Here is a 22682-nt window from a genome sequence, read left to right as displayed (position 1 = left end):
ACTGCAGCAGTCCTTCAGCGGTATAGGGACTGACGTACAGTCTGCTAAAAACTAATACACAACCTGCTTGGTCCACAAAAGTTCTTATAAGGACTGGTAACTTGGTATAGGGTGCTACGGTACATAGGCTTGAGTGCGGTACAGTCTGCTGTTCTGTAAGGACCGCTATCGGTCCACAATAGATAGGGTTGACGTGCACCACTGCTGACCGCTCACCTATACTGCAGCAGTCCTTCAGCGGTATAGGGACTGACGTACAGTCTGCTAAACACTAATACACAACCTGCTTGTTCCACAAAAGTTCTTATAAGGACTGGTAACTTGGTATAGGGTGCTACGGTACATAGGCTTGAGTGCGGTACAGTCTGCTGTTCTGTAAGGACCGCTATCGGTCCACAATAGATAGGGTTGACGTGCACCACTGCTGACCGCTCACCTATACTGCAGCAGTCCTTCAGCGGTATAGGGACTGACGTACAGTCTGCTAATCACTAACACACAACCTGCTTGTTCCACAAAAGTTCTTATAAGGACTGGTAACTTGGTATAGGGTGCTACGGTACATAGGCTTGAGTGCGGTACAGTCTGCTGTTCTGTAAGGACCGCTATCGGTCCACAATAGATAGGGTTGACGTGCACCACTGCTGACCGCTCACCTATACTGCAGCAGTCCTTCAGCGGTATAGGGACTGACGTACAGTCTGCTAAACACTAATACACAACCTGCTTGTTCCACAAAAGTTCTTATAAGGACTGGTAACTTGGTATAGGGTGCTACGGTACATAGGCTTGAGTGCGGTACAGTCTGCTGTTCTGTAAGGACCGCTATCGGTCCACAATAGATAGGGTTGACGTGCACCACTGCTGACCGCTGCCCTATACTGCAGCAGTCCTTCAGCGGTATAGGGACTGACGTACAGTCTGCTAAACACTAATACACAACCTGCTTGGTCCACAAAAGTTCTTATAAGGACTGGTAACTTGGTATAGGGTGCTACGGTACATAGGCTTGAGTGCGGTACAGTCTGCTGTTCTGTAAGGACCGCTATCGGTCCACAATAGATAGGGTTGACGTGCACCACTGCTGACCGCTCACCTATACTGCAGCAGTCCTTCAGCGGTATAGGGACTGACGTACAGTCTGCTAATCACTAACACACAACCTGCTTGTTCCACAAAAGTTCTTATAAGGACTGGTAACTTGGTATAGGGTGCTACGGTACATAGGCTTGAGTGCGGTACAGTCTGCTGTTCTGTAAGGACCGCTATCGGTCCACAATAGATAGGGTTGACGTGCACCACTGCTGACCGCTGCCCTATACTGCAGCAGTCCTTCAGCGGTATAGGGACTGACGTACAGTCTGCTAAACACTAATACACAACCTGCTTGGTCCACAAAAGTTCTTATAAGGACTGGTAACTTGGTATAGGGTGCTACGGTACATAGGCTTGAGTGCGGTACAGTCTGCTGTTCTGTAAGGACCGCTATCGGTCCACAATAGATAGGGTTGACGTGCACCACTGCTGACCGCTGCCCTATACTGCAGCAGTCCTTCAGCGGTATAGGGACTGACGTACAGTCTGCTAAACACTAATACACAACCTGCTTGGTCCACAAAAGTTCTTATAAGGACTGGTAACTTGGTATAGGGTGCTACGGTACATAGGCTTGAGTGCGGTACAGTCTGCTGTTCTGTAAGGACCGCTATCGGTCCACAATAGATAGGGTTGACGTGCACCACTGCTGACCGCTGCCCTATACTGCAGCAGTCCTTCAGCGGTATAGGGACTGACGTACAGTCTGCTAAACACTAATACACAACCTGCTTGGTCCACAAAAGTTCTTATAAGGACTGGTAACTTGGTATAGGGTGCTACGGTACATAGGCTTGAGTGCGGTACAGTCTGCTGTTCTGTAAGGACCGCTATAGGTCCACAATAGATAGGGTTGACGTGCACCACTGCTGACCGCTCACCTATACTGCAGCAGTCCTTCAGCGGTATAGGGACTAAGAGTTTTGTCACAGGGTCATTTAAAAAATGACATGCAGAGGAAGAGGCAGGCCCTTCCGCAGGGGTGGTAGGGGTAGGGCAGGAGCAACAGGCTTGAGCCAAAGTGGGAAGTTGCAGAAGGTGCGTTCAATTACTTTAAAGGATGCACCAGACTTGGTTGAGTGGCTCGCTCAGCCTTACTCTTCTGCACCCTCCTCATCCTCTCGATCTGCACCCTCTTCTTCACTAGTGATGGACGAACTTCCGACGGGACGTTTCGCGAACGCGAAACGCGAACGGACACAAACGTTCGCGAAAACGACCGTTCGCCGCGGGCTCCATTGACTTCAATGGGAGGCGAATTTCGCAAACCTTTAGGTCGAATTTGCGGCCACGGGGTAATTATTAGGGGGTAGCACGTAGTCCCACCACCTGGACAATAGCATAATACATGTATGAGGTGAATTTGGGATCGATAACTACAAGCATTTTTTTTTTATTTGGGAAATTGTTCTGACAATTCAGGACTATGGAGCTAATGAAGGCAATGGAGGAGAGGGAAGGTCAGGGACCAGGGTAGGCAAACAAGAGGGTGCAGGAGATACAGAGCACTGACAGCAGCACCGTAATACAGAGCACTGACATCAGCACCGTGACATACAGCGCTGACAGCAGCTCCGTGACATACAGCGCTGACAGCAGCTCCGTGACATACAGCGCTGACAGCAGCTCCGTGACATACAGCGCTGACAGCAGCTCCGTGACATACAGCGCTGACAGCAGCTCCGTGACATACAGCGCTGACAGCAGCACCGTGACATACAGCGCTGACAGCAGCTCCGTGACATACAGCGCTGACAGCAGCTCCGTGACATACAGCGCTGACAGCAGCTCCGTGACATACAGCACTGACAGCAGCTCCGTGACATACAGCGCTGACAGCAGCTCCGTGACATACAGCGCTGACAGCAGCACCGTGACATACAGCGCTGACAGCAGCTCCGTGACATACAGCGCTGACAGCAGCTCCGTGACATACAGCGCTGACAGCAGCTCCGTGACATACAGCGCTGACAGCAGCTCCGTGACATACAGCGCTGACAGCAGCTCCGTGACATACAGCGCTGACAGCAGCTCCGTGACATACAGCGCTGACAGCAGCTCCGTGACATACATCGCTGACAGCAGCTCCGTGACATACAGCGCTGACAGCAGCTCCGTGACATACAGCGCTGACAGCAGCTCCGTGACATACAGCGCTGACAGCAGCACCGTAAGCAGCCCCAGGAGGAAGTCAGCACAGCACAGGGATGGTGTGATCCCCTCATAATAAGAACCCCCAGGAGGAAGTCAGCACAGCACAGGGATGGTGGGAGCCCCTCATAATAAGAACACCCAGGAGGAAGTCAGCACAGCACAGGGATGGTGGGAACCCCTCATAATAAGCAGCCCCAGTAGAAATATGACACCGCTCAACCTCTTCAAAGAGGAGGGTAGGGGCATATAGTACGGTGTGCTTTTTTGGGTCAGGGAAGTGAGCCAAATGAATTAAGAAGGTCTGTGTGCTTGATTCCAAAAATTGTTTATAGACATATACATGGTCTACTGATCACATGTGTTGAATTCCTCCGAGATCCATGCCTCATTCATTTTTAGAAATGTGAGGTAGTTAACACTGTGGTGAGCTAGGCGAGTACGCTTATCGGTCACAATCCCCCCTGCTGCGCTGAACGTCCTTTCGGACAGGACACTGGATGAGGGGCAAGCCAACAGTTCGATTGCAAATTGGGCAAGCTCTGGCCAGAGGTCAAGCCTGCCCACCCAGTAGTCTAGGGGTTCATCACTCCTCAGAGCGTCCACATCGGCCGTTAACCCAATGTAGTCGGACACCTGACGGTCTAGGCGTTCCCTGATGCTGGATCCGGATGACACCTGTCGATGGGTCGGCTGAAAGAATGACCTCATATCCGAAGTCACCAACACATCTTCAAACCGGCCTCTTCTTGCAGGCGCTGTTGGATTGGTACCCGCAAATCCTTCTCTGGGAGTGGGAATTGCTCCTCTGCCAGCGCACGCAAAAGCAGAATGCAGCATTTCTCGAAGCAAGGCCTGGAAGTGCTGCATTCTGACAGCCCTCTGCGACGGCGGTAACATTTCCGCCATTTTGTGTTTGTACCGGGGGTCTAAGTACGTTGCCACCCAGTACTGGTCCTTGACCCTCATGCTTTTTATACGGGGGTCCCTATTAAAACACTGGAGCATGAAGGCCCCCATTTGCACTAAAGTGGAAGCGGTGTGGTGGCCTGGCTCCTGCTCATCATCCAGGATAATGTCGTCCTCTTCATTCTCCTCTCCCCATCCTCGCACAACAGGGATCCCAGAAAGGTTTAAAGCATGCTCTTCTTGCTCCTGCTCATCCGCCCCGGCACCATCCTCCTCTGACTCCTCATCAGACTCCTGTTGTTGACTTGTCTCAGATAGAGTAGCCCCCCCTGGGAATTCATCCAGCATTGCGACTTCCTCATCTTCCCGCTCCTGCTCCTCCACAGCCTGATCAATGACACGACGCAATGCACGCTCCAGAAAGAAGGCATAAGGTACCATGTCACTGATGGCGCCATGGCTGCGACTGACCAGTTTGGTGATCTCCTCAAATGGCCGCAGAAGTCTGCATGTGTCGCGCATGAGCAGCCACTGGCGCGGTGAAAAAAAACCCAGCTCCCCAGAACCGTTTCTTTCGCAGAGTTCATACAGGTAGACGTTAACTGCACGTTTCTGCTGGAGCAGCCTATCAAGCATATAGAAGGTTGAGTTCCATCGCGTCGGGCAATCGCAAATAAGACGTCTGACCAGCAGATGGTGTCGCCGCTGAATGTCAGCAAGGCGAGCCATGGCCGTGTAAGATCTTCTGAAATGGGCCGAGATTTTCCTTGCCTGCCGCAAGATGTCCTGGACCCCAGGGTATTTGACAAGGAATCGCTGCACGACCAAGTTTAAGACGTGTGCCATGCACGGCACGTGCGTGATTTTGCCCTGTTTCAATGCGCTAAGCAGATTGGCACCGTTGTCACACACCACTTTACCAACTGTCAAATTGAGCGGTGTTAGCCACTCATCTGCCTGTGAACGCAAAGCTGAAAGGAGTGCCGGGCCAGTGTGGCTCTTTGCTTCCAGGCACAACAGACGCAGCACGGCATGGCAACGTCTCACCTGGCATGTGGAATAGGTTCTGGGGAGCTTGGGCGGTGCAGTGGAAGAGACGCTAGCAGCGGAAAAGGAGGAGGCAGCTGAGGAGGAGAGGGAGGAGGATGGAGTAGGAGGAGGAGAAGAAGAGTCAGGCCTGCATGCAATCCGTGGCGGTAAAACCAAATCTACACGGGTGCCACGGGTTACATGCTTGACGGCCGTCAGAAGGTTCACCCAGTGGGCAGTAAAACTGATATACCTTCCCTGCCCGTGTTTGCTAGACCACGTGTCTGTGGTCAGATGTATCTTGGCACCGACACTGTGTGCCAGAGATACATTCACTTGCCGCTGAACATGGCCATATAGCTCTGGGATGCCCTTCTCTGAGAAATACTTCCTTCCTGGGACCTTCCATTGTGGTGTTCCAATGGCCACAAATTTGCGAAAGGCCTCCGAGTCCACCAGTTTATATGGCAGTAGTTGGCGGGCTATGAGTTCTGACAAGCCAGCCGCCAACCGTTGGGCAAGAGGGTTATCCGGCGTCATCATTTTTTTACGCTCAAACATTAGGCCCACGGAAGCCTGCCTTTTTGCAGAAAAATGTGAGCTTGGCGTGATGGAAGGTGGAGTGGAGGACAATTGTGAGGAGAGAGGAGAAGGAGAAGTAGAAGACGAGGCTGGACGGTGAGAGCCTGCAGTGTGGCTTTGTGTGTTCCGTTGCTCCCACTGGGCTCGGTGATGGCTGCTCATGTGCCTTCTTAAGGCGGTCGTCCCTAGGTGAGTATTGGGCTTACCGCGACTAACGCGTTGACTGCAAAGATTGCAGATGGCAACGCTATTGTCAGCAGCGGACACGTTAAAAAAAGCCCACACTGCGGAGCCATGTGCCGGTGTCCTGGGAGCGCCAGATGTGACCGTACATGGTCGATGACTCGCTCCTGATACATTTGCAGTCTGCTTTGTCCCTGCTGTGCAATGTAAGTCATTGCTGCTTCTCCTCCCTATCTGCTGGTCCATATCTCCCTCTGAACTCCCCTCCTCTTCCTCTCTTGTGGGCACCCACGTGACATCACTAGACACGTCATCATCAACGTCACCTTCCCCACCGCTATAAGTAGAGTAGGCAGCAACACCGGGGACCAACCTCCTCCTTGGGCTGATCTGGGTACTGGCGTCAGACTGCTGAGTAGCGCTTGTTGCTACCTCCTCTTCCTGATCCAATACCAAGAGTGGCTGCGCATCAGAAATGTCCTCTTGATATGGATCGGAAAATAATTCCAGTGACTCAAGCGGAAGGTATGTGGTGGTGGTGGTGGTGGTCGTGTTGTTGGTGGTAGTGTCTTTGGGGGTGCACATAGCAGAGAGTGAAGAAGAGGGTGCAGATCGAGAGGATGAGGAGGGTGCAGAAGAGTAAGGCTGAGCGAGCCACTCAACCAAGTCTGGTGCATCCTTTAAAGTAATTGAACGCACCTTCTGCAACTTCCCACTTTGGCTCAAGCCTGTTGCTCCTGCCCTACCCCTACCACCCCTGCGGAAGGGCCTGCCTCTTCCTCTGCATGTCATTTTTTAAATGACCCTGTGACAAAACTCTTAGTCCCTATACCGCTGAAGGACTGCTGCAGTATAGGTGAGCGGTCAGCAGTGGTGCACGTCAACCCTATCTATTGTGGACCTATAGCGGTCCTTACAGAACAGCAGACTGTACCGCACTCAAGCCTATGTACCGTAGCACCCTATACCAAGTTACCAGTCCTTATAAGAACTTTTGTGGACCAAGCAGGTTGTGTATTAGTGTTTAGCAGACTGTACGTCAGTCCCTATACCGCTGAAGGACTGCTGCAGTATAGGGCAGCGGTCAGCAGTGGTGCACGTCAACCCTATCTATTGTGGACCGATAGCGGTCCTTACAGAACAGCAGACTGTACCGCACTCAAGCCTATGTACCGTAGCACCCTATACCAAGTTACCAGTCCTTATAAGAACTTTTGTGGACCAAGCAGGTTGTGTATTAGTGTTTAGCAGACTGTACGTCAGTCCCTATACCGCTGAAGGACTGCTGCAGTATAGGGCAGCGGTCAGCAGTGGTGCACGTCAACCCTATCTATTGTGGACCGATAGCGGTCCTTACAGAACAGCAGACTGTACCGCACTCAAGCCTATGTACCGTAGCACCCTATACCAAGTTACCAGTCCTTATAAGAACTTTTGTGGAACAAGCAGGTTGTGTGTTAGTGATTAGCAGACTGTACGTCAGTCCCTATACCGCTGAAGGACTGCTGCAGTATAGGTGAGCGGTCAGCAGTGGTGCACGTCAACCCTATCTATTGTGGACCGATAGCGGTCCTTACAGAACAGCAGACTGTACCGCACTCAAGCCTATGTACCGTAGCACCCTATACCAAGTTACCAGTCCTTATAAGAACTTTTGTGGACCAAGCAGGTTGTGTATTAGTGTTTAGCAGACTGTACGTCAGTCCCTATACCGCTGAAGGACTGCTGCAGTATAGGGCAGCGGTCAGCAGTGGTGCACGTCAACCCTATCTATTGTGGACCGATAGCGGTCCTTACAGAACAGCAGACTGTACCGCACTCAAGCCTATGTACCGTAGCACCCTATACCAAGTTACCAGTCCTTATAAGAACTTTTGTGGACCAAGCAGGTTGTGTGTTAGTGTTTAGCAGACTGTACGTCAGTCCCTATACCGCTGAAGGACTGCTGCAGTATAGGGCAGCGGTCAGCAGTGGTGCACGTCAACCCTATCTATTGTGGACCGATAGCGGTCCTTACAGAACAGCAGACTGTACCGCACTCAAGCCTATGTACCGTAGCACCCTATACCAAGTTACCAGTCCTTATAAGAACTTTTGTGGACCAAGCAGGTTGTGTATTAGTGTTTAGCAGACTGTACGTCAGTCCCTATACCGCTGAAGGACTGCTGCAGTATAGGGCAGCGGTCAGCAGTGGTGCACGTCAACCCTATCTATTGTGGACCGATAGCGGTCCTTACAGAACAGCAGACTGTACCGCACTCAAGCCTATGTACCGTAGCACCCTATACCAAGTTACCAGTCCTTATAAGAACTTTTGTGGACCAAGCAGGTTGTGTGTTAGTGTTTAGCAGACTGTACGTCAGTCCCTATACCGCTGAAGGACTGCTGCAGTATAGGGCAGCGGTCAGCAGTGGTGCACGTCAACCCTATCTATTGTGGACCGATAGCGGTCCTTACAGAACAGCAGACTGTACCGCACTCAAGCCTATGTACCGTAGCACCCTATACCAAGTTACCAGTCCTTATAAGAACTTTTGTGGACCAAGCAGGTTGTGTATTAGTGTTTAGCAGACTGTACGTCAGTCCCTATACCGCTGAAGGACTGCTGCAGTATAGGGCAGCGGTCAGCAGTGGTGCACGTCAACCCTATCTATTGTGGACCGATAGCGGTCCTTACAGAACAGCAGACTGTACCGCACTCAAGCCTATGTACCGTAGCACCCTATACCAAGTTACCAGTCCTTATAAGAACTTTTGTGGACCAAGCAGGTTGTGTGTTAGTGTTTAGCAGACTGTACGTCAGTCCCTATACCGCTGAAGGACTGCTGCAGTATAGGGCAGCGGTCAGCAGTGGTGCACGTCAACCCTATCTATTGTGGACCGATAGCGGTCCTTACAGAACAGCAGACTGTACCGCACTCAAGCCTATGTACCGTAGCACCCTATACCAAGTTACCAGTCCTTATAAGAACTTTTGTGGAACAAGCAGGTTGTGTGTTAGTGATTAGCAGACTGTACGTCAGTCCCTATACCGCTGAAGGACTGCTGCAGTATAGGTGAGCGGTCAGCAGTGGTGCACGTCAACCCTATCTATTGTGGACCGATAGCGGTCCTTACAGAACAGCAGACTGTACCGCACTCAAGCCTATGTACCGTAGCACCCTATACCAAGTTACCAGTCCTTATAAGAACTTTTGTGGACCAAGCAGGTTGTGTATTAGTGTTTAGCAGACTGTACGTCAGTCCCTATACCGCTGAAGGACTGCTGCAGTATAGGGCAGCGGTCAGCAGTGGTGCACGTCAACCCTATCTATTGTGGACCGATAGCGGTCCTTACAGAACAGCAGACTGTACCGCACTCAAGCCTATGTACCGTAGCACCCTATACCAAGTTACCAGTCCTTATAAGAACTTTTGTGGACCAAGCAGGTTGTGTATTAGTGTTTAGCAGACTGTACGTCAGTCCCTATACCGCTGAAGGACTGCTGCAGTATAGGGCAGCGGTCAGCAGTGGTGCACGTCAACCCTATCTATTGTGGACCGATAGCGGTCCTTACAGAACAGCAGACTGTACCGCACTCAAGCCTATGTACCGTAGCACCCTATACCAAGTTACCAGTCCTTATAAGAACTTTTGTGGAACAAGCAGGTTGTGTGTTAGTGATTAGCAGACTGTACGTCAGTCCCTATACCGCTGAAGGACTGCTGCAGTATAGGTGAGCGGTCAGCAGTGGTGCACGTCAACCCTATCTATTGTGGACCGATAGCGGTCCTTACAGAACAGCAGACTGTACCGCACTCAAGCCTATGTACCGTAGCACCCTATACCAAGTTACCAGTCCTTATAAGAACTTTTGTGGACCAAGCAGGTTGTGTATTAGTGTTTAGCAGACTGTACGTCAGTCCCTATACCGCTGAAGGACTGCTGCAGTATAGGGCAGCGGTCAGCAGTGGTGCACGTCAACCCTATCTATTGTGGACCGATAGCGGTCCTTACAGAACAGCAGACTGTACCGCACTCAAGCCTATGTACCGTAGCACCCTATACCAAGTTACCAGTCCTTATAAGAACTTTTGTGGAACAAGCAGGTTGTGTGTTAGTGATTAGCAGACTGTACGTCAGTCCCTATACCGCTGAAGGACTGCTGCAGTATAGGTGAGCGGTCAGCAGTGGTGCACGTCAACCCTATCTATTGTGGACCGATAGCGGTCCTTACAGAACAGCAGACTGTACCGCACTCAAGCCTATGTACCGTAGCACCCTATACCAAGTTACCAGTCCTTATAAGAACTTTTGTGGACCAAGCAGGTTGTGTATTAGTGTTTAGCAGACTGTACGTCAGTCCCTATACCGCTGAAGGACTGCTGCAGTATAGGGCAGCGGTCAGCAGTGGTGCACGTCAACCCTATCTATTGTGGACCGATAGCGGTCCTTACAGAACAGCAGACTGTACCGCACTCAAGCCTATGTACCGTAGCACCCTATACCAAGTTACCAGTCCTTATAAGAACTTTTGTGGACCAAGCAGGTTGTGTGTTAGTGTTTAGCAGACTGTACGTCAGTCCCTATACCGCTGAAGGACTGCTGCAGTATAGGGCAGCGGTCAGCAGTGGTGCACGTCAACCCTATCTATTGTGGACCGATAGCGGTCCTTACAGAACAGCAGACTGTACCGCACTCAAGCCTATGTACCGTAGCACCCTATACCAAGTTACCAGTCCTTATAAGAACTTTTGTGGAACAAGCAGGTTGTGTGTTAGTGATTAGCAGACTGTACGTCAGTCCCTATACCGCTGAAGGACTGCTGCAGTATAGGTGAGCGGTCAGCAGTGGTGCACGTCAACCCTATCTATTGTGGACCGATAGCGGTCCTTACAGAACAGCAGACTGTACCGCACTCAAGCCTATGTACCGTAGCACCCTATACCAAGTTACCAGTCCTTATAAGAACTTTTGTGGACCAAGCAGGTTGTGTATTAGTGTTTAGCAGACTGTACGTCAGTCCCTATACCGCTGAAGGACTGCTGCAGTATAGGGCAGCGGTCAGCAGTGGTGCACGTCAACCCTATCTATTGTGGACCGATAGCGGTCCTTACAGAACAGCAGACTGTACCGCACTCAAGCCTATGTACCGTAGCACCCTATACCAAGTTACCAGTCCTTATAAGAACTTTTGTGGACCAAGCAGGTTGTGTATTAGTGTTTAGCAGACTGTACGTCAGTCCCTATACCGCTGAAGGACTGCTGCAGTATAGGGCAGCGGTCAGCAGTGGTGCACGTCAACCCTATCTATTGTGGACCGATAGCGGTCCTTACAGAACAGCAGACTGTACCGCACTCAAGCCTATGTACCGTAGCACCCTATACCAAGTTACCAGTCCTTATAAGAACTTTTGTGGAACAAGCAGGTTGTGTGTTAGTGATTAGCAGACTGTACGTCAGTCCCTATACCGCTGAAGGACTGCTGCAGTATAGGGCAGCGGTCAGCAGTGGTGCACGTCAACCCTATCTATTGTGGACCGATAGCGGTCCTTACAGAACAGCAGACTGTACCGCACTCAAGCCTATGTACCGTAGCACCCTATACCAAGTTACCAGTCCTTATAAGAACTTTTGTGGAACAAGTGAGTTGTGAATGTTTAGCAGACTGCAGCAGAAGGGCAGCAGTCAAGTATAATATCCTTTCTATATTTGGAAGAAAGAATATTATACATGTACAAGCCTATTACTGTACCACTGATACCAGTCCTGAAAAGAACCTTTGTGGAACTAATAATAACAGCAAGTCTTTAAAATTACCCTCACTGCCTGACAACACTGCTTCCTTCCTGTCCCTATACAAATTGGCAAAAAAAGAGAACGATTAGTGGTTACTGGAACAGCTCTTTTGTGGACCTTGATAGTAACAGCTAATGATGATGATGATGATGATGATGATGAAAGACTAATCTGGCTGTCCCTGTAGCATACACCGTCCTTTCCCTTTCTCTAAACTAACAAAAGACACTCAGGCTGCTGCAAGAATCAGCAGCACAGCAAACCTATCAACACCTAACACCTATACCAGTCCTGAAAAGAACTTTTGTGTACCAAATAGCTAGTGGTTTATCTCTCCCTACTCCACACAGGAACCTGTCCCTATCTTAACAGAAGAAAGAATGTAAAATGGCCACCGGATCGGGTGTATTTATAGGTTAGGGGGAATGTACAAGTGTCCATGTGCTGTCATGTCTCAATTGGCTGTCCTGTATCACATGATAAACGTGTCACCAAAGGTTAAAGTTCTTGTATACATTAAACACGTAAGTCCGCCGCGGCGAACGACGGAAAAAGGCGTTCGAACGTGCGGACCGCGAATGTCGGAAATTCGCCGCGAAACGACCGCCGGGCGAACCGTTCGGCCATCACTATTCTTCACTCTCTGCTATGTGCACCCCCAAAGACACTACCACCAACAACACGACCACCACCACCACCACCACATACCTTCCGCTTGAGTCACTGGAATTATTTTCCGATCCATATCAAGAGGACATTTCTGATGCGCAGCCACTCTTGGTATTGGATCAGGAAGAGGAGGTAGCAACAAGCGCTACTCAGCAGTCTGACGCCAGTACCCAGATCAGCCCAAGGAGGAGGTTGGTCCCCGGTGTTGCTGCCTACTCCGAGATCTCTACTTATAGCGGTGGGGAAGGTGACGTTGATGATGACGTGTCTAGTGATGTCACGTGGGTGCCCACAAGAGAGGAAGAGGAGGGGAGTTCAGAGGGAGATATGGACCAGCAGATAGGGAGGAGAAGCAGCAATGACTTACATTGCACAGCAGGGACAAAGCAGACTGCAAATGTATCAGGAGCGAGTCATCGACCATGTACGGTCACATCTGGCGCTCCCAGGACACCGGCACATGGCTCCGCAGTGTGGGCTTTTTTTAACGTGTCCGCTGCTGACAATAGCGTTGCCATCTGCAATCTTTGCAGTCAACGCGTTAGTCGCGGTAAGCCCAATACTCACCTAGGGACGACCGCCTTAAGAAGGCACATGAGCAGCCATCACCGAGCCCAGTGGGAGCAACGGAACACACAAAGCCACACTGCAGGCTCTCACCGTCCAGCCTCGTCTTCTACTTCTCCTTCTCCTCTCTCCTCACAATTGTCCTCCACTCCACCTTCCATCACGCCAAGCTCACATTTTTCTGCAAAAAGGCAGGCTTCCGTGGGCCTAATGTTTGAGCGTAAAAAAATGATGATGCCGGATAACCCTCTTGCCCAACGGTTGGCGGCTGGCTTGTCAGAACTCATAGCCCGCCAACTACTGCCATATAAACTGGTGGACTCGGAGGCCTTTCGCAAATTTGTGGCCATTGGAACACCACAATGGAAGGTCCCAGGAAGGAAGTATTTCTCAGAGAAGGGCATCCCAGAGCTATATGGCCATGTTCAGCGGCAAGTGAATGTATCTCTGGCACACAGTGTCGGTGCCAAGATACATCTGACCACAGACACGTGGTCTAGCAAACACGGGCAGGGAAGGTATATCAGTTTTACTGCCCACTGGGTGAACCTTCTGACGGCCGTCAAGCATGTAACCCGTGGCACCCGTGTAGATTTGGTTTTACCGCCACGGATTGCATGCAGGCCTGACTCTTCTTCTCCTCCTCCTACTCCATCCTCCTCCCTCTCCTCCTCAGCTGCCTCCTCCTTTTCCGCTGCTAGCGTCTCTTCCACTGCACCGCCCAAGCTCCCCAGAACCTATTCCACATGCCAGGTGAGACGTTGCCATGCCGTGCTGCGTCTGTTGTGCCTGGAAGCAAAGAGCCACACTGGCCCGGCACTCCTTTCAGCTTTGCGTTCACAGGCAGATGAGTGGCTAACACCGCTCAATTTGACAGTTGGTAAAGTGGTGTGTGACAACGGTGCCAATCTGCTTAGCGCATTGAAACAGGGCAAAATCACGCACGTGCCGTGCATGGCACACGTCTTAAACTTGGTCGTGCAGCGATTCCTTGTCAAATACCCTGGGGTCCAGGACATCTTGCGGCAGGCAAGGAAAATCTCGGCCCATTTCAGAAGATCTTACACGGCCATGGCTCGCCTTGCTGACATTCAGCGGCGACACCATCTGCCGGTCAGACGTCTTATTTGCGATTGCCCGACGCGATGGAACTCAACCTTCTATATGCTTGATAGGCTGCTCCAGCAGAAACGTGCAGTTAACGTCTACCTGTATGAACTCTGCGAAAGAAACGGTTCTGGGGAGCTGGGTTTTTTTTCACCGCGCCAGTGGCTGCTCATGCGCGACACATGCAGACTTCTGCGGCCATTTGAGGAGATCACCAAACTGGTCAGTCGCAGCCATGGCGCCATCAGTGACATGGTACCTTATGCCTTCTTTCTGGAGCGTGCATTGCGTCGTGTCATTGATCAGGCTGTGGAGGAGCAGGAGCGGGAAGATGAGGAAGTCGCAATGCTGGATGAATTCCCAGGGGGGGCTACTCTATCTGAGACAAGTCAACAACAGGAGTCTGATGAGGAGTCAGAGGAGGATGGTGCCGGGGCGGATGAGCAGGAGCAAGAAGAGCATGCTTTAAACCTTTCTGGGATCCCTGTTGTGCGAGGATGGGGAGAGGAGAATGAAGAGGACGACATTATCCTGGATGATGAGCAGGAGCCAGGCCACCACACCGCTTCCACTTTAGTGCAAATGGGGGCCTTCATGCTCCAGTGTTTTAATAGGGACCCCCGTATAAAAAGCATGAGGGTCAAGGACCAGTACTGGGTGGCAACGTACTTAGACCCCCGGTACAAACACAAAATGGCGGAAATGTTACCGCCGTCGCAGAGGGCTGTCAGAATGCAGCACTTCCAGGCCTTGCTTCGAGAAATGCTGCATTCTGCTTTTGCGTGCGCTGGCAGAGGAGCAATTCCCACTCCCAGAGAAGGATTTGCGGGTACCAATCCAACAGCGCCTGCAAGAAGAGGCCGGTTTGAAGATGTGTTGGTGACTTCGGATATGAGGTCATTCTTTCAGCCGACCCATCGACAGGTGTCATCCGGATCCAGCATCAGGGAACGCCTAGACCGTCAGGTGTCCGACTACATTGGGTTAACGGCCGATGTGGACGCTCTGAGGAGTGATGAACCCCTAGACTACTGGGTGGGCAGGCTTGACCTCTGGCCAGAGCTTGCCCAATTTGCAATCGAACTGTTGGCTTGCCCCTCATCCAGTGTCCTGTCCGAAAGGACGTTCAGCGCAGCAGGGGGGATTGTGACCGATAAGCGTACTCGCCTAGCTCACCACAGTGTTAACTACCTCACATTTCTAAAAATGAATGAGGCATGGATCTCGGAGGAATTCAACACATGTGACCAGTAGACCATGTATATGTCTATAAACTATTTTTTTAATCAAGCACACAGACCTTCTTAATTCATTTGGCTCACTTCCTTGACCCAAAAAAGCACACCGTACTATATGCCCCTACCCTCCTCTTTGAAGAGGTTGAGCGGTGTCATATTTCTACTGGGGCTGCTTATGATATCCCTGTGCTGTGCTGACTTCCTCCTGGGGGTTCTTATTATGAAGGGATCACACTATCCCTGTGCTGTGCTGACTTCCTCCTGGGGGTTCTTATTATGAGGGGATCACACCATCCCTGTGCTGTGCTGACTTCCTCCTGGGGCTGCTTACGGTGCTGCTGTCAGTGCTGTATGTCACGGTGCTGCTGTCAGCGCTGTATGTCACGGTGCTGCTGTCAGCGCTGTATGTCACGGTGCTGCTGTCAGCGCTGTATGTCACGGTGCTGCTGTCAGCGCTGTATGTCACGGTGCTGCTGTCAGCGCTGTATGTCACGGTGCTGCTGTCAGCGCTGTATGTCACGGTGCTGCTGTCAGCGCTGTATGTCACGGTGCTGCTGTCAGCGCTGTATGTCACGGTGCTGCTGTCAGCGCTGTATGTCACGGTGCTGCTGTCAGCGCTGTATGTCACGGTGCTGCTGTCAGCGCTGTATGTCACGGTGCTGCTGTCAGTGCTCTGTATTACGGTGCTGCTGTCAGATGCCTCTATCACGGTGCATGTGTCATTCCGGTATGTCACGCTGCTGGTGATCATCTCCTGCACCCTCTTCTTTGCCTACCCTGGTCCCTGACCTTCCCTCTCCTCCATTGCCTTCATTAGCTCCATAGTCCTGAATTGTTAGAACAATTTCCCAAATAAAATAAAAATGCTTGTAGTTATCGATCCCAAATTCACCTCATACATGTATTATGTCATTGTCCAGATGGTGGGACTACGTTTTACCCCCTAATAATTACCACGTGGCCGCAAATTCGACATGAAGGTTTGCAAAGTTCGCCTCCCATTGAAGTCAATGGGGCCCGCGGCGAACGGTCGGTTTCGCGAACGTTTGGGTCCGTTCGCATTTCGCGTTCGCGAAACGTCCCGTCGGAAGTTCGTCCATCACTATTCTGGACCTTCTTATCCCAGGAGAGGCTTTAACCTGGGTGGGTAGATTCGGTAGGGGTGTGTTTGCAGTGCACTTGTAGTGCATAGTGGATGTGCCTTTAGTAAATAACACCCACAGTGATGTTTAAATTTCCCCAATCACGCCATTTTCATGACCCCACATATTTCTACCATGGTGGTGAAAATGAGCAATATTTTTGTCAGTAATGCACTACGTACATTATCAACAAAAACAAGGTGTGTGTGTAGCAGACCCACAACCTAATAAGATTATCTGAAGAAGAGACTGTCCCCTCATCTTGCTCAGAACTTGGGTTTGCACTGTTGTAGAAAAAGGCCCAAAAAAAACAGCAAAAAAACTTAGGAGACACCTAAAACAAAGCCAAGCAGTAAATGAAAACAAAGATTATTGGAGTTTCAAAGAAAAATGTATTTAAAAAATGCCTCTCAGACATTGTCTGGCATATCAATGGCTCCCCCTACCCACAAAGTACTCCATGTATTGGTTTCTGACCTCGCGGGCACTTGGGGGGGGGGGGGGGGGGCAAGCCAGGACGAGCAGCTTCAAGGGCCATGAGGTTGACATTTTCCGGCAAGTCTGCATCAGGGCCAACTGAGGCCACATAGTTTGATGAATGTTTTTTCAAAAAATTGTGCAGAACACAACAGACAAGCACAATGTGATTTCGTTTATATTCCACCATGTGGATTGGCGTCAAAAATAGGCGGAACCGGCTGGCCATTATGCCAAAAGTGTTCTCCAAGACTCTTCTGGCTCTGGCCAGCCGCACATTAAAGATCCTCTGATCCGGGGTGAGGGTCCTCATCGGGAAAGGCCGCATCAGATGGTTTGCCAGAGCAAACACCTCATCCGCGACGAAAACGAACGGGAGGTGGCAAGCCCAGACTGCCACTCTGGAGACGCCAGTAGAATTCTGTCTGTGCGAACACTCCACCATCTGACATACGGCCATTTTGCCCCACGCCCACATACAGGAAGTCATAGGTCGCTGACACCACCGCCAACATCACGATACTACTAAACCCCTTGTAATTATAATAGTAGGACCCGAGTTGGGGGGTGGGACGATGCGGACGTGTTTCCCATCAATTGCACCTCCACAATTGGGAAAGTCCCAACAGCTGACAAAGTGGGAGGCCACAGTCTGCCATTCCTGTGGCGTTGAAGGAAACTGTGGAGTCGAACAAGAAAAAAAAAGGAGTCATTTTGCACATCAACATTGCAAGCAGATTAGACACAAACATTTTTGGACAATATCAGTATAACATTTTGGGAAATTAGTATTTAAAGCCTAAAGTATAAGGTCCCCTTATCAGATTCATCACCCCCCATCCCCCCCATCTGATGGGCCATTGCAAAAAATTAGGGGGGGGGGTGTTTTGGACAGGTTACCCTCTCCACTTCATTGAGAGCTGAATGCATAAATAATGTGTGATACTTTGGTCAGCTTACACTATTGGCAGCCCACCAGACGTGTCATAATACAAAAAAAAAAGGAACAAATGGAAGCGCATTTTGACATTCTGCTATTACCTATCAATAGGGATGAGCCGAACACCCCCCTGTTCGGTTCGCACCAGAACCTGCGAACAGACCTAAACTTCGTGTGAACTTTAGAACCCTATTAAAGTCTATGGGACTCGAACGTTCACAATCTAAAGTGCTAATTTTAAAGGGTAATATGCAAGTTACTGTCCTAAAAAGTGTTTGGGGACCTGGGTCCTGCCCCAGGGGACATGGATCAATGCAAAAAAAAGTTTTAAAAATGGCAGTTTTTTCAGGAGCAGTGATTTTAATAATGATTAAAGTGAAACAATAAAAGTGTAATATTCCTTTAACCACTTGAGATCCGCGCTATTGCCAAATGACGGCATTAGCGCGGACCTACATTTCCAGGACTACGTCTATTGACGTCGTCCTGGTTACGAGCGGCCTGCGCGCCCCCTGAGGGGCGCGTGCGGCGCGCTCTGTGATCGGCGAGTCCATGAGACTCGCCTGATCACCGATCCGTGTAAGGGGTCGATCCCGACCCCTTATCACGTGATCAGCTGTCAGCCAATGACAGCTGATCATGTGACAGAACGGAGCCGGTAATCGGCTATTATTCCTCCTCGCGCTGACAGCGCGAGGAGAGAAAAAAAAAGTCGATCACCGGCGGCCGTGATCGGGACATCAGTCCCGATCACGGCCAGCAATACAGCTGACCACCTGCCCCCTGCCAGTGCCCACCTGCCCACCGCAGTGCCATCCTGAATGAAAGTAAGTGCCCCCCATCAGTGCCACCCAGCAGTGCCCATAGTGCCCCCAGCGCCACCCACAGTGCCACCCACAATGCCACCCACAGTGCCATCCAGCAGTGCCACCAACAGTGCCACCCACAGTGCCCACAATCTGCCGCAAAGGTGCTGCACCCCAGTGCCGCCCATCAGTGCCCAGCAGTGCCGCCCATCAGTGCCCAGCAGTGCCGCCCATCAGTGCCCAGCAGTGCCACCTATCAGAGCCACCTATCAGTGCCACCTATCAGTGCCCATCAGTCCCATCTATCAGTGGTACCTATCAGTGCCCATCCGTGCCACTTATCCGTGCCACCCATCCATGCCATCTTATCTGTGCCCATCTTTGCCCATCAGTGCCGCCTTATCTGTGCCGATCGGTGCCGCCTTATCTGTGCCTATTAGTGCCGCCTTAACTATGCCTATCAGTGCCCACCAGTGCAGCCTATCAGTGCCCACCAATGCAGCCTATCAGTGCCCACCAATGCAGCCCATCAGTGCCCACCAATGCAGCCCATCAGTGCCCACCAATGCAGCCATCAGTGCCGCCTAATCAGCGCACTTCAATGAAGGAGAAAAATGACCCGTTTGCAAAATTGTATAACAAACTATTAAAACATGATTTTTTATTTTTATTTTTTTGCATCTTTTTTTGTTTGTTTAGCAAAAAATAAAACTCCGAGCTGTAACTAAATACCACCAAAAGAAAGCTCTATTTGTGGGAAAAAAATGATAAAAATTTCATTTGGGTACAGTGTTGTATGACCGCGCAATTGTCATTCAAAGTGCATCAGCGCTGAAAGCTGAAAATTGGTCTGGGACTGAGGGGGGTTTAAGTGCCCAGTAAGCAAGTGGTTAAATTTCGTACCTGGGGGGTGTCTATAGTATGCCTGTGAAGGGGCGCATGTTTCTGCTGCTTAGAACTGTCCCTGCACAAAGTGTCATTTGTGCAGGAAAAAAAGTCTTTTAAAATCACTTGCGGCTAAATTGTTGGCTCCCCGTAATACAGAGAACACACAATGAGTGTTCTCTGTATTAGCCGACAATTCATTCATTCATTGATAAAAAAAAAAACAAAAAAAAGCGTGGGGTTCCCCTAAATTCAATTACCAGGCCCTTCAGGTCTGACATGGATATTAAGGGGAACCCCCGCATCAAAAAAAAAAAAAATTGACGTGGGGGTCCCCCTAAAAATCCATACCAGATCCTTTATCCGAGCACGCAACCTGGCAGGCCGCAGGAAAAGAGGGGGGGACGAGAGAGCGCCCCCCCTCTCTCCTGAACCGTACCAGGCCACATACCCTCAACATTGGGAGGATGCTTTGGGGGTCTGGGACCCCTCAAAGCACCTTGTCCCCATGTTGATGAGGACAAGGGCCTCATCCTCACAACCCTGGCCGGTGGTTGTGAGGGTCTGCGGGCAGGGGGCTTATCAGAATCTGGAAGCCCCCTTTAACAAGGGGACCCCCAGATCCCGGCCCCCCCCCCTGTTTGAAATGGTAAGGGGGTACAAAAGTACCCCTACCATTTCACAAAGAAAGTGTCAAAATGGTTAAATAAGACAAACACACTTTTGAAAAATTCCTTTATTAAAAATAAAAAAAATAAAAAAAAGATTCCAGCGGTGCTAATCCACTCTTGCTATCCAGCGACGGATCTCCGGGGTCCAGCGATGGATGATCATATCCAGCGACGGGGGATCTCTTAGTCCAGCGCTGTCCATACATCCTTCTTCTGTCTCCATTGCGGAGACACTGCAGAGATCCCAGCGCTGATGTTTCTTATATTAGGAGGGCGGGGCCACTCGTCACCTGACCCCGCCCCCTCTGACGCTGGTGAAGGGAGCCAGGGGTTCCCCAGTGACATATGGGTGACCCCGCCCCCTCTGATATAACGGAAACCTGCGTTACATCAGAGGGGGCGGGGTCACCCACACGTCACTGGGGAACCCCTGGCTTCCCTCTCTAGCCTCAGAGGGGCGGGGTCAGGTGACGGATGGCCCCGCCCTCCTAATATAAGAAACGTCAGCGCTGGGATCTCCGCAGTCTCCGCAGTGGAGACAGAAGAAGGATGTATGGACAGCGCTGGACTAAGAGATCCCCCATCGCTGGATATGATCATCCATCGCTGGACCCCGGAGATCCGTCGCTGGATCGCAAGAGTGGATTAGCACCGCTGGAATCTTTTTTTTATTATTTTTAATAAAGGAATTTTTCAAAAGTGTGTTTGTCTTATTTAACCATTTTGACACTTTCTTTGTGAAATGGTAGGGGTACTTTTGTACCCCCTTACCATTTCAAACAGGGGGGGTCGGGATCTGGGGGTCCCCTTGTTAAAGGGGGATTCCAGATTCTGATAAGCCCCCTGCCCGCAGACCCTCACAACCACCGGCCAGGGTTGTGAGGATGAGGCCCTTGTCCTCATCAACATGGGGACAAGGTGCTTTGAGGGGTCACAGACCCCCAAAGCATCCTCCCAATGTTGAGGGTATGTGGCCTGGTACGGTTCAGGAGGGAGGGGGGCCGCTCTCTCGTCCCCCCTCTTTTCCTGCGGCCTGCCAGGTTGCGTGCTCGGATAAAGGGTCTGGTATGGATTTTTAGGGGTCCCCTTAATATCCATGTCAGACCTGAAGGGCCTGGTAATTGAATTTAGGGGAACCCCCACGCTTTTTTTTTTTTATCAATGAATGAATGAATTGTTGGCTAATACAGAGAACACTCATTGAGTGTTCTCTGTGTTACGGGGAGCCGACAATTTAGCCGCAAGTGATTTTAAAAGACTTTTTTTCCTGCACAAATGACACTTTGTGCAGGGACAGTTCTAAGCACCAGAAACATGCGCCCCTTCACAGGCATACTATAGATACCCCCCAGCTATGAAATTTAAAGGAATATTACACTTTTATTGTTTCACTTTAATCATTATTAAAATCACTGCTCCTGAAAAAACTGCAGTTTTTAAAACTTTGATCCATGTCCCCTGGGGCAGGACCCGGGTCCCCAAACACTTTTTAGGACAGTAACCTGCATATTACCCTTTAAAATGAGCACTTTAGATTTCTCCCATAGACTTGTATAGGGTGTTCCGGCTTTTCGAATTTGCTGCGAACAGCCCAAATTGTTCACTGTTCGCTGAACAGGCGAACAGGCAATGTTCGAGTAGAACATGAGTTTGACTCGAACTCGAAGCTCATCCCTACCTATCAAGATAATAATAGGAGAAAAAAAACTTTAACTGTAGCATTTGAAAGTATTGAGGCAGGCCCTTGCACTACATGCTTTGGTGAATTCATCCATAAATCTGACCAGTAAAAAGGTATTTATAGTGTGTATTGGGTTTGGCAAAGTCAGCAGATAGAGGATTGCTATCAGCTGACCTAGCAGTTGGGGGGAGAGGGGTTCCTAATGAGTTTGGCCCAACCAAAAAAAAAATTCTTGCACTCTGCATGAATTTAAGCACACACATAACATTTGTACACATTTTAGGGGGTGTTTAGGGGAAAGCAATACTATGGAGCTGACAAAATACATTGCTAAGTGACTAGACTATAGGTTTATGGCCCCAGAAGAGCATGCTGGGGAAGTTAGTGAAGGCAAATATGCATGAAGGACAAAAAAGGAACTTGAAAAGCTTCCAGCATGCATGAGGACAAGGGGGCACAGCATATCAATTAGAGCATATTGCAATCTTGGTAATTAGGGAATGAGGAAAGAAATCCAAGACATTAGCAATCATTAAATACATAGAATGTGATGTTAACCACTTTCAGACCGGACCATTTTGCTGGTAAATGACCAGAGGTCTTTTTACACTTTGGCACTGCGCTGCTTTAACTGGTAATTGCGCGGTCATGCAATGTTGTACCCAAACAAAATTTGCGTCCTTTTCTTCCCACAAATAGAGCTTTCTTTTGATGGTATTTGATTGCCTCTGCGATTTTTATTTTTTGCGATATAAACGTAAAAAGACCGCA

The sequence above is a fragment of the Lithobates pipiens genome, unplaced genomic scaffold, assembly GCF_037356315.1.
Source record: "Lithobates pipiens isolate NorthernLeopardFrog02 unplaced genomic scaffold, aLitPip1_a1.2 Scaffold_19, whole genome shotgun sequence".
Lineage (NCBI taxonomy): Eukaryota > Metazoa > Chordata > Amphibia > Anura > Ranidae > Lithobates > Lithobates pipiens.
The sequence above is the reverse complement of the archived record's forward strand: the minus strand, read 5'-3'. Positions refer to the sequence as shown.